Here is a 12782-nt window from a genome sequence, read left to right as displayed (position 1 = left end):
GTTAGACCACTTGTATGGGAAAGCAGATTTTTCTAAAGTTTCTAGAATTCTAAGCCAGTCACTATAGTTTCTTTATCCATCCATTGATGATGGGGGTCTTTTTGCTTTTCCTCAAGATACATTTCAGAGAATGGCTGGAATAGCATCAAATTCAGGGTTCAATGTCTGGACTGTTTAACGCATTCTAGGATGGATAGATCCCAACAGCACAATGCTTGAATACTGTCGTGTGAGGGCACCTTCCTGCTCTTCCATATACTGTTTCTATATAACCTCATGATTGTTTCTTTCTTCCTAAAAACTGCTATTAATACTGATGAAATTCCTTATAACAGGACCAAAACATCAGGGCTTCAAAAAGATGGTACTTGAGACGTTTATATATTTGCTGAAGTCAGCATAACTTGGTTTACTTTCCTAGCTAGCCTCTATCGCCTTTTCATAGGTGAGCAAGTAAATGTTCCATTTGTCTATCCTTGTGATCATCGTCCTCTTATCAGTGTTCACTGAATTGTTTTTCCATTACCATTGTTATCTACTTAATAGTGGCCCGGTGCATGAAATTTGTGCACGGGGCGGGGGTGGGGGGATGTCCCTCAGCCCGGCCTGCACCCTCTCCAGTCTGGGACTCCTCGGGGGATGTCCGACTGCTGGTCTAGGATCGGGCCTAAACCAGCAGTCGGACATTCCTCTCGCAATCCGGGACTGCTGGCTCCTAACCGCTCACCTGCCTGCCTGCCTGATCACCCCTAACCACTCTGCCTGCTGGCCTGATTGACCCCAACTGACCCCCCTCACCAGCCTGCTCGCCCCCAACTGGCCCCCTCGCTGGCCTGATCACCCCCAACTGCCCTCCCCTCCTGGCCTGATGGCCCCTAACCGCCTATGCCTCAGCCCTGCCACCATGGCTTTGTCCAGAAGGACATCCGGAAGGTCTCCAGGAAGGTCTCCCAGTCTAATTAGCATATTACCCTTTTATTAGTATAGATTATCACAAAAGATATTTAATAAGTTGACAATTTGAAATAATTAATACAATGGCTGTTATGAAATATATTTCAAAAATAGAGGCTAATTCAGCAACTAGAGGATGCCATCCCACTTTAAAATTAATAGATTTAGAACATATATCTGAGGGGCAATAACTTGGGATAGCCCTGCCCTAGTTGATTGCTCAGTGGTTAGAGCATCGGCCTGAGAACTGAAGGGTTGAGATTCGATTTCCTGTCAAGGGTATGTACCTCATTTGCAGGTTCTATCCCTGGCTCTAGTTGGGGTGCATTCGGGAGGCAACCAATCAATGTGTCTCTCTCACATTGTTTCTTTCTCCATCTCTTCTCCTCTCACTCTTTCTAAAAAATCAGTAGAGAAAAATATCCTTGGGTAAGGATTAACAAAAAAAAAAAAAAAAAAACAGAAATAATAACTGGGATAACCTTTATCTTCAGGTTTGAATGCATTTCTCGCATAGATATACTGACTCAGGCATGCAATAAACTGTAATGAAATAAAACTACGAAGAAAATGGAACGGAACATTCCTGATTGCATTCTTATAGGAAAGTGAGCACTTTGTGGAAGACTATTGTACTAGTTCAAATATTACAGGGAGCAACAGCTGTGCAGAGATAGAAACTCTGGAAAAACAGCTGCCAAAGCAAAAATAGAAAAGCAAAATAAATTGAAGTTTGAGGTCTGGAATAAAGAATTTTTTTAATTTAAAATACTAAATTTCATGTGAAAATGAGAGGGTGAATGTCACCTAGCTCTGCTCTCAGGTCTGCTGTGGACATCAGGGGCCAACTGATGGTCCCCCCTACCCCCAGACTTTTTCTGGTCCCCAAGGCCATATATATTGATTCTAGAGAGAGAGGAAAAGAGAGGGGGAAAGAGAGAGAGAGAGAAACATTGATGTGAGAGAGAAACACAGATAGTTTGCCTCCCAACTGGGAATTGAACCCGCAACCTGGGTATCTGCCCTGACCAAGAATCGAACCGGTAACCTTTTGGTGTATGAGAGATGACACTCAACCCACTGAGCCACACCAGCCAGGGCCCCAGATCTTTTTAGCCAGCTTCAGCCACCAGGGCACTGCTGCTGCTATGTCCTTCTAGGGCAGGCTTGCAAGAGCCACTGGCATCCCTGAGAAGACAGAAGTCAGCAACCCCTCTTTACTGGAGTCTCAGAAACTCCTATTGCACCTTCATGATTTGACTTTAGAGTCTGGGGGATTGGTTCACAATATGCCTGTTGTTTACATCACAGGTACAATTTTTGGTTGAAGGGTTTGCTGTCCTTTGGCACTTTATTTGGTCTGGCCTTTCACAGACTTTCTGACTCTTTCCAACCGCACCCCGATGTACTCCAACCACCGGGTCTTGTCTGAGGAGCAGGAGCAGCACCCACGCCTCTCCCCATGCCCTTCAGCTCTTCAGTGCAGCCCCTGTCTGCTCTGGAAGAAAATGAATCTGTTCTCTTTGCCGCTGCCCCAGAGAGTACATTTTTTGAGAGGTGGGGATAGAGCAGCATCCTTTCCATTCGTGAGCCAAACTCCCAATCATACCTCCTTCCTCCTTGATCTGTGTGGGCCCAGGGTTTATGGCTTTTAAAAACATATATTTCATGTGCTTCTCTGTCAAGGAGAAAAGATGGAACAAAGGGAGGGAAGGACTCTCAAAGCTCATTACATGAAAGGATGTTTCTGGAGGTCTGTAGCCGGGCCTTTTATTTCAGGTCTGCAAAAAATTAACAGATACCTTCACTGTTAAGCTGCAGTAGTAACTTCTATTCCTTTTGATAAGAAAAGAGAAGATGGGAGGGTAAGAGTTCAATTCAATAGATAAATATCTATTATATTCCTGGTACTCTACAAAGTGCAGGATACAAAGTACAGAGATATTGGTTATAATTCATGCTCTCAAGAAATTCTCAGCCCTGTGGGGGAGAAAGAGAGTAAATGCTTGAATAGCACACAGTTTGGCGATGCAGTAGCAGGTCATTCCATGGGGGCGCTAGGAGGTTATGGGCATCTGTGCCCAGTGAGATCACAGCCAGCATCCACAGACCTCAGTCTTAGATAAAGAGGGCAAGGGAAAGGAACTATAGGCAGGGAACAGAATTTACAAAGTGCAGAGGCATGAAAGAGGAATGTTGTCAGGAAAATGCAAGCTGCCTGTGCCAAAGGGACACATGTACAGGAATGAAGGCTTTAATAATTCTGTGCGGAAAGGAGCAATTTGGGTCTGGGGCACTCAGGAAAAGCTTCCCAAAGGGAGATGGAACTTGCTTTGGGCCTTAAAACAAAGAGCACACCTCGAGAGCCTGAGTGGAAAGATACTTCTCAGCAGAGGGGACAGAAAGAGGTGGGGTGTCTGCAGTGTACTTAGGGTGGGGCATTCTCGGGGTTGGTTGGAGGAGAAGACTTTGAGATGTAAAGGGAGGGCGATAATGCTGGGGAAGGAGTAGTGGAGGGCCTTGATGGCAGGTGTTGAACGTAGATCTGATTCTTTGGGCGATGAAGATGCAGTGAATGATTTAGAGCAAGAAAGATGGGTGAGGTTTGCTACATCCTGGATGTGTAGCTGTGTGTGGAATATCTCACTGCTAGGGTTGATGTAAATGGTTTGCTCCTTGGTCCATGAGAGTTCTCCATAACAAGAATCTGAGAGCAACTGAAGAGAGAGAGCAAGAGAGAGGAGAAGAAGAAAAGAAGAAGAAGAAGAAGAAGAAGAAGAAGAAGAAGAAGAAGAAGAAGAAGAAGAAGAAGAAGAAGAAGAAGAAGAAGAAGAAGGAAGGAGGAGGAGGAGGAGGGGGGGGGAGGGGGGGAGGGGAGGGGGAGGAAGAGGAAGAGAGAGAGAGAAAGAGAGAGAGAGAGAGAGAGAGAGAGAGAGAGAATGAGAGAGAGAGAGATAATTATAGGTGCTGAGTGGCCAACCTCAGGGTTCTTGAAACAATAGGCTGCCCCTTTCTGGGTATGCTTGGCCCATAATCTGGCCCACATTCCCCCTCACGTCATTAATTGACACTCCTCTGGTCAGTCCACTTTGGCCACAGTGATCTCCTTCCTACCTCGGCCTCAGTGGGGCTGTTTCCTCTCCCTACAGATGCCTCACTTCCTGTCCATGTCAGCTCTTTGCTCAAAGACCTCTGGTTGTTTTTCAACTGTGCCCGGCTGAGGGGCCTTTGGAATAAGCTGGACTGAGTGTGTAGCCTGTTTTAATGTCCGGACTTCTTCAGCATGGCGGGAGGTTGCATCAGGCTGCCTGGAGGAGAGGCGTTGGTGCCAGCAACAGTTGGGGCGGAGATGATTTCAGATCTGATTGCACCTCGCATGGCAGCATAATTGCCAATCAGTTCAGGAGAGATTAGATTCAAAGCTGCGTTCACGTGGCTGGGTCCCACCTTGGAATTATTCTAAGCTAAGGCAGCACTGGTGCCTGCCACTCAGGTCCTGGAGCCTGTGATCCCCCTGGGGCTGCAGAGAGGCTCAGGCATGTTTTCCTCCCACTCCCGGAGCCCTGCTGGGCCATCGAGCTCCAATCAGGGGGCTGTCAGAGGGGGACCCTAATGCTGTCCTTTCAGGAGATTGCTCAGGAAGCCAGGACAACCTCAGGATCCCTAATGAGCTCAGCAGCCAGGGGCTTCCACTGCAGACCCCAGGAGTAGGCGGGCACACGGCTGAAGTGACAGGATGCTCATTCCTACGAGCAGGCACCAGCTGTGTGACCAGCAGCGACCCAGCCATGTGGCCTGGCCCCAGAGTGAGCTCAGTGAGCCCGGCTGTGCCAGTCCAGATAACAGCACCTCCAGGAGATGAGAGACTATCCCCATGTTACCCCCAGTCTTCCTCAGAACTCCCTGGGTACAATCACACATTCTGAATTTGAATATGAAGACTAATAAATGAGAAATGAAATCAAAACTCCTCATATATCAAATGCACCACTGCACGGGAGACAGGACTTTAAACAGATTCACACAGACACATTTCAAAATGGGCAATTTGGATATTAAAACTCAAATGCTCTCTGTGGCTTTGGGAGCAGTGCCAGCATGTTCAGTGGGCTGAGAACAAGCCCCTCACCAAATCTCTGAACCCCCATCCCTTATCCTGCTGACCCAAGCGCACTTCCACCCCCGGACACAGCTCTGCACACAGCTGCCCTCCCCTCCAGCCCCATGCCATTTAGAGACTCTCTAAGCACCTTGTAGATTTTTTCTCAGCTGGAACTTATTTTCCTGTGCCTTTTACTTCTTTTGGACAGACCTGACTCGGTTTGCTTATCTCTTCAGCACTGGCCTGCGCTGGACTTGGCTATGGGAGGGAGGAGTAAAGCAGGAAGGGGGTAAAAGCCAGCATCTACAAGAGTGTCCTTAGCTTCCCTCTTAGGCAATGGTGAGAGAGCTCTGGCTCTTTCTGGGACAACCTCAGGGTCCTTAAAGAGCTGTAGGCAATTAGGTAGGGAGCCTTGGGAGGGGTGCAGCTGGGGTGGGCCTCCCTCATCATTCACTGCTTTCCAGTGTCTCGCTTCCACCTGGACACAGGCAGGACAGTCTTCCCCCTTTGATGATCAAGGGCTGTTCAAGGATAGGCTGGCAAGACTTGTGAAAAGTTTTATTTATTACTAGAGGCCTGGTGCATGAAATTCATGCATGGGGCAGGGTGGGGGGGTCCCTCAGCCTGGCCTGTGCCCTCTCCAATCCGGGACCCCTCAGGGGATGTCCGACTGCCAGTTTAGGCCCTATCCCAGAGATTGGGCCTAAATCAGCAGTTGGACATTTCTCTCGCAATCTGGGACCGCTGGCTCCTAACCGCTCGCCTACCGGCCTGCCTGATTGCCCCTAACCACTCTGCCTGCCGGCCTGATCACCCCCTAACTGCTCCCCTGCTGGCCTGATCACCCCTTCCTGCCCACCTCTGCCTCAGCCCCTGCCACCGTGGCTTTGTCCAGAAGGATGTCTGGTCTAATTAGCATATTACCCTTTTATTAGTATAGATTTTTACCGTTCTTTAATTTCATTCTGTAGGGGGGAAAAAGACATCCTATATAATAAAGAGGTAATATGCAAATTGACCCTCACACCCTCACACAAGATGGCCACCCCATGTGGTCAAAGATGGCCACCCCCATGTGGTCAAATATGGCCACCACAAGATGGCCGTCAGGGGAGGGTAGTTGTGGGCAATCAGCCCACAGGGGAGGGCAGTTAGGGGCAACCAGGCCAGCAGGGGAGGGCAGTTGGGGGTGACCAGGCTGTCAGGGGAGAGCAGTTGTGGGTGACCAGACCTGCAGAGGAGGGCAGAGTTGGGGGGGACCAGGCCTGCAGGGGCAGGCAGTTGGGGGCAATCAGGCCAGCAGGGGAGCAGTTAGGCGTCAATCAGGCTAGCAGGGGAGTGGTTAGGTGGTGATCAGGCAGGCAGGCAGGCAGGCAAGCAGTTGGGAGCCAGCAGTCCCAGATTGTGAGATGGATGTCAGACTGCCAGTCAGACATCTCCCAAGGGGTCCCAGATTGGAGAGGGTGCAGGCTGGGCTTAGGGACTGCCCCCCCCCCCACCCAGTGCATGAATTTCGTGCACTGGGCCTCTAGTTCTTTTATGATTGGTTGAGGACTGGCAATAAGTAAAAACTGGGAACAGTGTAAAGTGGGTATCCTGGTTGTATGGGGTGGCTCAAATCCTCCAGGAGGCTCCAGTCATGTTTTGTTTTAAATATGCTTTTATTGATTTCAGAGAAAGGAAGGGTGAGGGAGAGAGAGATAGAAACATCAATGAGAGAGAATCATCAATCTGCTGCCTCCTGCACACCCCCTACTGGAGACTGAGCCTGCAACTCAGGCATGTGCCCTGATTCAGAATTGAACCATGACCTCTTGGTTTATGGGTCGATGCTCAACTACTGAGCCCCACCGGCCGGGCTCATGTTTTAAATATAAAGATGACTGTAGTGCACAAACACACGGGCTGCATGACACCTGAGAAGCACTGCCAGGGGAACTTGGAAACATTGCAAGTTGTCTTAGGACTTGTCAATGCTTTCAAAAGGTGAGACCTTTACTTTGACTTTAATACAAAGCACATGGATCTTTGCCTTTTCATTTATATAAACTTGTCAGCACGTAGCCTATAGTGGAATAATCTGATGCCAAGCACTATAGCAACTCCAATTCAAAGTATTGAGCTACAAAGCTCTAAATTTGGGTGCAAAGAGCACTGAGGGAAATGTGATATTTGGCTCTCTGGATGAAAGATCATAGATCCAGCTATGGACAATTCTAGCTTTACAAAGTCTGTGGGGTGGGGTGAGCTGCAGCATTCACAGGATAAATATGTGTGATGTAATGAAGCCAGTGATCTTGAGACTCTCGTGTGATATCTTGCTTCTCTGGGAGTTAAGTAGCATTAGCTTCTCTGAGATCAGTTTGTGTTTAGAAGCTGAACCATCATTCTGTTCTCAGAGAAGTGGTGTTGGAAACAATTACTTAGGGATGTTCCAGAAATTTCCTAATACAAAGATTAATTATAGTCATTTTTAGATTTCATGAAAACAGTTGTTTAAGAGAAAACGGCCACAAAACTGCTTTGTGATCATGCTCAATTTATCAAGGTACATGGAAATACAGTATAATTACTGTGGCTTTTGGTTATTTGAATTAAGAAGTACCAAACTCATTTTGCAGCAATTTTGGGAAATAGCAGGAAGAAATGACTAATATAATGAATGACTTCTTCTTCTTCTTCTTCTTTTTTTTTTTTTTTTTTTTGGTACAGATTGCAAAATACAAGCTCTTTTCTACTGAGGCGTGTGTGTATGTGTGTGTGTGGAGGGGTGTTGAAATCAAGAGTATTTTTCTCTAAACATTTTTTATCTCAGAAGGCAGCATTACGTGGAAGGAAGAGGGAGGGGAAGAAATGTAATGTATTCTAAGACTGTATGTTCTAAGGTGCACTTACAGGAGCCAACCGGTCTTCAAATTCTTGCCACCTCTGGGTATAGGCAAGGCGCTTTGCCACTGGACAGCCCAATGTAATCAAGAGAAGCCCTGCTCCAATGTGTACGGCTATTTCTCCAGCAAAATAGAGTGTGCTGCCTTATACATGTGTACTGTACTTACACCAAGGAAATGGGGTAGGATTTCACTTAAGACTCTATGCACATGCCTGGTGGGCAAGGACGTCCCAGCTGAGCATGCCCTTGGGTCCAAGCTGGCGGATACAAAGAGGAAAAGAAATACCAGAAAACTCACCACAAACTTATTGCTTGTTCTTCAAGTTTTGACGTTTCCAGCCAAACCTTTCTTCCCTTGTTTACTTTCAATGGCATCAAGGCAATTAGCTGCTTTTTGTGATTTTCCCAGAGATTTTAGTTTATTCAGTGGGAGCCACAGGCAATAGTGGGCTTGCACCCTCTTGGCCAGCACCTGAAGCCCCATTCACTTTTAGCTAATTCTGACACAAGCTATTCCAAGTTCAAGACCTAAAATCAGCTTGTCTCCAAGAGTCTTGCTTCCTTTGGTTGAAGAATTAAAAATGCAGATCTAAGTGGCAGGGTGCTTAAAGCTAGTTTACGATGCTTCTAGGTCTTGTAGTGAGAGGAGGTGGGGATTGAAATTGTGGGTTTATTCTGATACATCCAATTCAAACCCAAATCGCAGAGTTCTTCCTTCCCTTCTCCCATTCTGTGCTTGCTTCTCCTTTTCCTGCAGCTATACCCCTGGCTCCCAAGAATTTAAAAGTATTTACTCATATACTCTAACCTCCAACATATGCAATATAGATTCAGAATCAGTACATCAATACAAAGTTCAGGATTTCTTTGCAATTAATTTTGTTTTACATGGTTTAAAGTTTATAAAATATAGATACACACAGGTACTCAGTTTCACTCTCATTCTTATGCTTTCTGTACAATTTCCACTGATCCCTATAGGGCCTATAGTATAGGCAAATATTTTTGCTTCCTTTAGGTTTATCCAGCCTGAGTTTCTTTTTGCAAAATATGGGGGGTGCATTTATGTAGGTGTTATTTCCACTTCTTTCTTACAGAACATGTTAACATACTATGTATACTCTTTTACATCTTGTTTTTTTCACTTAGCAGCATACCCTGGAACTTATTCCATGCTAATTCACAGAGGATGAAATGTCATTGGATGTGTTCTGTGTGGTGTGGAAAGGCACCCCTGATGCTCTAAGATGCCAGGCTGTACCTGGACCTGATCAGCCTTGACTGGCTCTGTGCACCACCCTGACAACAGGCCTGGACTAGCAGAACGCAACTCCTCATCCGTTATGATAGAAAACCACCTGTCTACAGCACTCCTCTATTTTATCCTCTCCCAGTTGGAGCCTCTAGCTTCCTCTCTCTCTATCGTGGGTAGAAAAAATACAAAACCCAGAGGCAATCATTGGCCCTCCTCTGTCCACCTGTTGCCCCCCGCATCTTATTAATTTCCTTTGTTGATTTTCCCCAGAAGAAATACACTAAGTCTTGTGCCATATATATATATATATTTGCCTATTTTCCCATTGTAAGCCACCCTGAATAGGTACCATGCCAATGGTTTCCCCCCAGTGTATGGGAAAGTGTCATCAAATGCTATGATGGATGTGGCCCTGAATGCGCTAGGGAAACTCTTATATGGTGAGTGTTGGTGGCGTGTGTTGCCAAAGGACTGATGTGATGGAAGTGTTCCTGGATTTCTGACCAGGACCCAATCTGACCAGAGGTTTCCCTTGGTCTCTGAGCCCCAAGTGGGGTCCTGGATGAAGAGAGCTGGGTGACAGGGCAGAGCACAGAGCTTTCAAGCAATCAGAATCTTTCCTATCCATTTTCACTCTCTCTGTTCTCTTTCCAGTTGTCTTAATGGCAAATGTTCTTATTGCTGCTGGGGATGTAGTCTTTAATTAATGGTCTACACTGAGCCAGACACAGGGTCTTCCTCTGGAAGCTGGATGGAGAGGAGATATACTCTCTGGTTCTTGGTCGCCTCTCCAGGTAACTGAGGGGCTGGGGCTTTTACCCTTCCTCCATCATCAATTTCTACTTCTCTTCTTTTCTCTGCTTTTTCTGACTTCCCTCCTTTCTTCCTTCTCTCTCCTCTTTTCCTTTTCTCCAAATCTATTCATTGTCCCCATTGCTCTGCCATAATACTGCCTAATATAGACTCTTTCTGTTTAATTATTCGCTACCTTTTTCTTTGAAATAACAAAACATGCTATCCAACCCTAAAAACAGACTTCAGAAATTGAAATAATGCTCTGAATAGATGTAAAGTTCACAAATTCCCTTCTTTTATCTAGAGGAGGGAACAGGGTGTCAAGCTGTAGGTATAAGCTTTTGGGTGCAATGTTATGTCAATGGCAGCTACCAGTCAACAGAAAATTACATGCAGAGAAGTGTTGGCGTGGCAGGAACACCATGTGGAGAAGCTGGGGTGGGAAACATGCAAAATAGGATATTAAAAAAAAGGTGAGTAATGTTCAGAAACCAAATAAAAAGACCGATGTGATCCCAATGACACACCAATAATACAAAAATTCACCAGAAATTCCTGGATGGTATTAGCTAAAATAATCTGTTTCAGTTACATTGTTCACCTACAGCTCGGGCTGAGATAAAAGCCATTCCTTTCACTTGGTTCGTTCTGTCAGAGGGAACTAAGTTCATTAAGTTCCTGGAACTTGGGCTGCTAGGAATTTACAAGGACACCTTTGAATGTGTCAAAGGTGGATTGAAAGGTGACTGCTGAAACTTCAGCCCCCAGTGATTCCCCAGTGCAGAAGGAAGAGGAGTTGGAGGAGGGAGGGATGTGATTCTTGTTCAAACTATAATGACCCCCAGTCTGATCATGATTTCCTAAACATGCATTTCTAAAGTCTATATTTGCAGTTAAGTTGATATTGGGGTAAAAACTAGTTTTGGAGTCACTGTAACAAACTGAACTTTAACTGCCACCAGTTATCTCTATAGGAGAGTGATATCCGATGTTCAAGATAATGAACCTGAACACTGCAAAGTTACGATGAGTCTTTTAAACCACCCCAGGTTAAATCAAGCACAATGTTCTTTTATCGTTAAGCACAGTGCAGCCTATTTCTTTGAGAGCTGGGAATCTCAACCTGCCTGGTTACCCCACCGGGTGCCAAGCCATCTTGAACCTCGCTACTCAGTCAATGCGTGGCCATGCACTCATTGCTATGGTCCGAAGCCTGGGGGTCGCACATGATGCCTCCCTTTCCCTCAGAACCACGCTCCAAACATATCAACAACCCCCTGCTTCACTTCACCTATTCGCACCACTCTAGGCCAGACAGCTGTCGTATCTCACCTGCCTACACAGTAGTCTCCGGACTGGTCTCCTACCTCCCTCTTGCCTGCTTCCAGTCTGTTCCCCATAGAGCAGGGGAGAAAACCTTTAAGATGATCATTCAGATCACAAGACTGCTTTGTTTGAAACCCTTTTGTGGCTTCCCTTCACGAACAGAAGGAGACCAAATCCCAGATCACGGTCTTCAGTGCCCTGCCCCAGATCACCCTGCACCCGGTCAGCCCAGCTCCCTCTGGCTTAGACGTAGGCCTTCTGTACGCAGAGTTGTGCCCCCCTCAGGGTTTCTGCATTTGCTGTTCCCTTGGCCCAGGATGCTCTTCCCACGACTAGGATTCTGCTTAGATGTCACCTCTGCAGAAGCCACCTAGTGCAGGACACACTGTTGGAGTTCTATCAGGGCTCCCTGGTGTCATATGCTGGGGACCCCACTGCACTCTGAGCTCTCCTGTGAACAGGATGCCTCTGGCTCCCTCACTATCAGATTGGATGAGTGCCTGGCACCATGCCTGGCATTTCACAGGTGCCTGAAAAGGTGTGTCCATTGAATAAGCAAAACACAACTGCTTGTGAAGTGGAGGAGCCAAGAGAGACAACGGGGGCTTGTTAAACTGGTTTTCATGTATATGTAGGCAGTTCAGCCCTTGAAGGTTGTCACGTGCTTAGGGAGGTGGGGCCACAAATAGACAGACATTGAGCAGGTACTTCATGGGGAGGTGCCTGGTGATCATCACTGTAGGGAGGGGAAAAGACACCAAGATTCACTCCCACTGAACCTCAAGCAAAGAGCATGACTGGAGACAAGTGGTAAAGCAACGCAGTGAGAGCTGGCAGGATGGCTGTGACAGCCTCAGAGCACCTGCCATGCAGGAGGTGAGGGCTCAGTTTCAGTTGGATCTGAAGTAACAATACCAGCTTGGGAATAAATCTGAAGGTTAGGGTGGTTTTCCTCTTTCTTTCTTCCTTTGAGTCATGACACTTGATAAGTGAAGGGGCCAAAGCAATCTGCTCACCACACTGCCAGTCCCACTCAGACCAGGTCTTGCCCCTGCTGTTGGCCACATATTCACACACAGGTTATGAGTCGTGCCTTCCAGAATGAATGCCATCAACACACACTGCCAAAACAGCTGGCCACGGAGGCTGATGTTTGTCATTTAGAGATTTTAAGATTGCCATTTAAAAAGCGTACACACAATACACAATACGTGCTGAATAAGGTAAGAGCTAAAAGCAATAGTCCTAATCATCTGGCTCTTACCTCAGGTATACATAACTCTATTGGATTCTCAGGAGTATTACAACCAAAGAAAGGATTATATTGAATGAATTAAACATCTCTAGGCACCAACTACAGGCAGGAGCTTCTCATCTGAGGTCCTCCAATACTAAGCAATTGCTACACAAACCCACCCAGAAACGCAGTTCACCAAACATGTTCAGACACAGGTTCTGGT

Source organism: Plecotus auritus, assembly GCF_963455305.1.
Source record: "Plecotus auritus genome assembly, chromosome: 3".
Lineage (NCBI taxonomy): Eukaryota > Metazoa > Chordata > Mammalia > Chiroptera > Vespertilionidae > Plecotus > Plecotus auritus.
This window is presented reverse-complemented; position numbering follows the sequence as displayed.